Genomic DNA, 5,000 nt, shown 5'->3' with positions numbered 1-5,000 from the left:
ATTGGAACTGGCTCTCTATCCATGGAATCTCATCCATCATCCATACATAACGAATTGGTATGGTATATTCATACCATAACATAAGAACAATAAGAACTCGAATTCTTATCGATACTGGAACTCAGAGCATAGGAGGGAAAGTCGATTTATGGATGGAATCAAATACGCAGTATTTACAGAAAAAAGTCTTCGTTTATTGGGAAAGAATCAATATACTTTTAATGTCGAATCGGGATTCACTAAGACAGAAATAAAGCATTGGGTCGAACTCTTCTTTGGTGTTAAGGTGGTAGCTGTGAATAGCCATCGACTACCTGGAAAAGGTAGAAGAATAGGACCTATTCTGGGCCATACAATGCATTACAGACGTATGATCATTACCCTTCAACCGGGTTATTCTATTCCACTTCTAGATAGAGAAAAAAACTAAAGGAGAATACTTAATAATACGGCGAAACATTTATACAAAACACCTATCCCGAGCACACGCAAGGGAACCGTAGACAGGCAAGTGAAATCCAATCCACGAAATAATTTGATCCATGGACGGCACCGTTGTGGTAAAGGTCGTAATTCCAGAGGAATCATTACCGCAAGGCATAGAGGGGGAGGTCATAAGCGCCTATACCGTAAAATAGATTTTCGACGGAATCAAAAAGACATATCTGGTAGAATCGTAACCATAGAATACGACCCTAATCGAAATGCATACATTTGTCTCATACACTATGGGGATGGTGAGAAGAGATATATTTTACATCCCAGAGGGGCTATAATTGGAGATACTATTGTTTCTGGTACAAAAGTTCCTATATCAATGGGAAATGCCCTACCTTTGAGTGCGGTTTGAACTATTGATTTACGTAATTGGAAGTAACCAATTAGGTTTACGACGAAACCTAGAAATCGATCACTGATCCAATTTGACTACCTCTACGGGATAGACCTCAACAGAAAACTGTTGAGTAACGGCAGCAAGTGATTGAGTTCAGTAGTTCCTCATAGAAAATTATTGGCTCTAGAGATATGGTAATATGGAGAAGACAAAATTGTTTGAAGCACGCACAGAACCGGAAGCGCCCCTTGTTTCAAAGAGAGGAGGACGGGTTATTCACATTTAATTTGATGGTCAGAGGCAAATTGAAAGCTAAGCAGTGGTAATTAAGACCCCCGGGGGAAAATAGGGATGTCTCCTACGTTACCCATAATATGTGGAAGTATCGACGTAATTTCATAGAGTCATTCGATCTGAATGCTACATGAAGAACATAAGCCAGATGACGGAACGCAGAGACCTAGGATGTAGAAGATCATAACATGAGCGATTCGGCAGATTTGGATTCCTTTCCTATATATCCACTCATGTGGTACTTCATCATATGATTCATATAAGATCCATCTGTCTAGAGATCGTCATATACATCTAGAAAGCCGTATGCTTTGGAAGAAGCTTGTACAGTTTGGGAAGGGGTTTTTTGAGAGAAAAGAAGAATCTACTTCAACCGATATGCCCTTAGGCACGGCCATGCATAACATAGAAATCACACGTGGAAGGGGTGGGCAATTAGCTAGAGCAGCAGGTGCTGTAGCGAAACTCATTGCAAAAGAGGGTAAATCGGCCACTTTAAGATTACCATCTGGGGAGGTCCGTTTAGTATCCCAAAACTGCTTAGCAACAGTCGGACAAGTGGGTAATGTTGGGGTGAACCAAAAAAGTTTGGGTAGAGCCGGATCTAAGTGTTGGCTAGGTAAACGCCCCGTAGTAAGAGGGGTAGTTATGAACCCTGTGGACCACCCCCATGGGGGCGGTGAAGGGAAAGCTCCCATTGGTAGAAAAAAACCCACAACCCCTTGGGGTTATCCTGCGCTTGGAAGAAGAACTAGGAAAAGGAAAAAATATAGCGATAGTTTTATTCTTCGTCGCCGTAAGTAAATACGTAACTAGGAATATGGAAAATTGCATTTTTGGAATTTGCAATAATGCGATGGGCGAACGACGGGAATTGAACCCGCGCATGGTGGATTCACAATCCACTGCCTTGATCCACTTGGCTACATCCGCCCCTTATCCAGCTAAAGGATTTTTTTCTTTTTTCCATTGATCATTATTCTATTTATTCTGACCTCCGTACTTCGATCGAGATATTGGACATAGAATGCCACTCTTTAAAAAGGAAAAAAGGAGTAATCAGCTGTGACACGAAAAAAAACGAATCCTTTTGTAGCTCATCATTTATTGGCAAAGATAGAAAAGGTCAATATGAAGGAGGAGAAAGAAACAATAGTAACGTGGTCCCGGGCATCTAGCATTCTACCCACAATGGTTGGCCATACAATCGCGATTCATAATGGAAAGGAACATATACCTATTTACATAACAAATCCTATGGTAGGTCGCAAATTGGGGGAATTCGTGCCTACTCGGCATTTCACGAGTTATGAAAATGCAAGAAAGGATACTAAATCTCGTCGTTAACTGAATTCTGAATAGAAAGATTAAGAAGAAAAAAAGATTCAAAATAAAGACAGAAATACCCAATATCTTGCTAGAACAAGATATTGGGTATTTCTGTCTTCAAAAATTCTTATATGTTAGCAGAAAAACCTTATCCATTAATAGATGGAACTTCAACAGCAGCTAAGTCTAGAGGGAAGTTGTGAGCATTACGTTCGTGCATTACTTCCATACCAAGGTTAGCACGGTTGATGATATCAGCCCAAGTATTAATAACGCGACCTTGACTATCAACTACAGATTGGTTGAAATTGAAACCATTTAGGTTGAAAGCCATAGTACTAATACCTAAAGCAGTGAACCAGATTCCTACTACAGGCCAAGCAGCCAAGAAGAAGTGTAAAGAACGAGAGTTGTTGAAACTAGCATATTGGAAGATTAATCGGCCAAAATAACCATGAGCAGCCACAATATTATAAGTTTCTTCCTCTTGACCAAATTTGTAACCCTCATTAGCGGATTCATTTTCAGTAGTTTCCCTGATCAAACTAGAGGTTACCAAGGAACCATGCATAGCACTGAATAGGGAACCGCCGAATACACCAGCTACACCTAACATGTGGAATGGATGCATAAGGATGTTGTGCTCTGCCTGGAATACAATCATAAAGTTGAAAGTACCAGAGATTCCTAAAGGCATACCATCAGAAAAGCTTCCTTGACCAATAGGGTAAATCAAGAAAACAGCAGTAGCAGCTGCAACAGGAGCTGAATATGCAACAGCAATCCAAGGACGCATACCCAGACGGAAACTAAGTTCCCACTCACGACCCATATAACAAGCTACACCAAGTAAGAAGTGTAGAACAATTAGCTCATAAGGACCACCATTGTATAACCACTCATCAACAGATGCAGCTTCCCAAATTGGGTAAAAGTGCAATCCGATCGCCGCAGAAGTAGGGATAATAGCACCAGAGATAATATTGTTTCCATAAAGTAAAGAACCAGAAACAGGCTCACGAATACCATCAATATCTACTGGAGGGGCAGCGATGAAGGCGATAATAAATACAGAAGTTGCGGTCAATAAGGTAGGGATCATCAAAACACCGAACCATCCGATGTAAAGACGATTTTCAGTGCTAGTTATCCAGTTGCAGAAGCGACCCCACAGGCTTGTACTTTCGCGTCTCTCTAAAATTGCAGTCATGGTAAGATCTTGGTTTATTCAAATTGCAAGGACTCCCAAGCACACGTATTAACTAGAATATAGATAATAGAAGGCTTGTTATTTAACAGTATAACATAGACTATATACCAATGTCAACCAAGTCAGCCCAAAGATTAGCTATCCATATAACTAAATTAACCAAACCAATAATTTTGTATTTGTAAATGAAGTGAGTCAAAGTGAAAAACTTTGATGGGTCTTTTCTATATGGGTTGCCCGGGACTCGAACCCGGAACTAGTCGGATGGAGTAGATAATTCTTCCTTGTTACAATAGAGAAAAATCCCTCCCCAAATCGTGCTTGCATTTTTCATTGCACACGACTTTCCCTATGTAGAAATAGCCAATTTCTATTCCAAAGAGGAAGTTCTACTAATTTTTTTAATTAGTAAGTTGATTCACCTACTCTTTATTATAATAAAAAGAACATTTCAGAATGAAAAATAGAAAAGTTTTTTCTTGATCATTTATCAACCCTTTCCTGTTTCTTAATTTCGTCTAATGATTAATTAAGAGGGTTGACCAGGTCATTGATACGTATAATATCCAAATACCAAATACGCTCAGTGTGTGATCCACAGAAAGAAAAAAGAGTTGTTTTGGTGAACATCAAAGAAAAAACTTGCTCTTCTTCCATAAAAAATTCTTCTAAAAATGCCGAACCCAATCGTTGCATAAAAGTTCGTACCGTGCTTTTATGTTTACGAGCTAAAGTTCTAGCACATGAAAGTCGAAGTATATACTTTAGTCGATACAAAGTCCGTTTTTTCGAAGATCCACTATGATAATGAAAAAGATTTCTACATATCCGACCAAATCGATCAAGAATATCCCAATCTGATAAATCTGTCCAAATGGGTTTACTAATAGGATGCCCCGATCCAGTACAAAATTGAGCTTTTGATAAGTATCCTATGAGGAGAGTAGCGGGGACTATGGTATCGAATTTTTTCATTCGAGTATCTATTAGAAATGAATTCTCCAGCATTTGATTCCTTACTAACAAAGAACTTTTTTGTACACTTGAAAGGTACCCCATAAAATCGAAGCAAGAGTTTGCTAATTGGTTTATATGGATTCTTCGCGGCTGAGTCCAAAAACAGAAATAATATTGCCAGAAATTGATAAGGTAGCATTTCCATTTCTTCTTCAAAAAAAAAGTGCCTTTTGATGCAAGAATTGCCTTTCCTTGATATCGAACATAATGCATAAGAGGATCCATAAAGAACCATAGGGTTTTCCGAGAAAAACCAGGGTACATTATCCCAAAATGTTCCATCTTCCTAGAAAAGTGGATTCGTTCCAGAAAAGT

Source organism: Triticum urartu, unplaced genomic scaffold (genome assembly GCF_056163025.1).
Source record: "Triticum urartu cultivar PI428250 unplaced genomic scaffold, HENAU_Tu73 scaffold1, whole genome shotgun sequence".
Taxonomy (NCBI): domain Eukaryota; kingdom Viridiplantae; phylum Streptophyta; class Magnoliopsida; order Poales; family Poaceae; genus Triticum; species Triticum urartu.
This window is presented reverse-complemented; position numbering follows the sequence as displayed.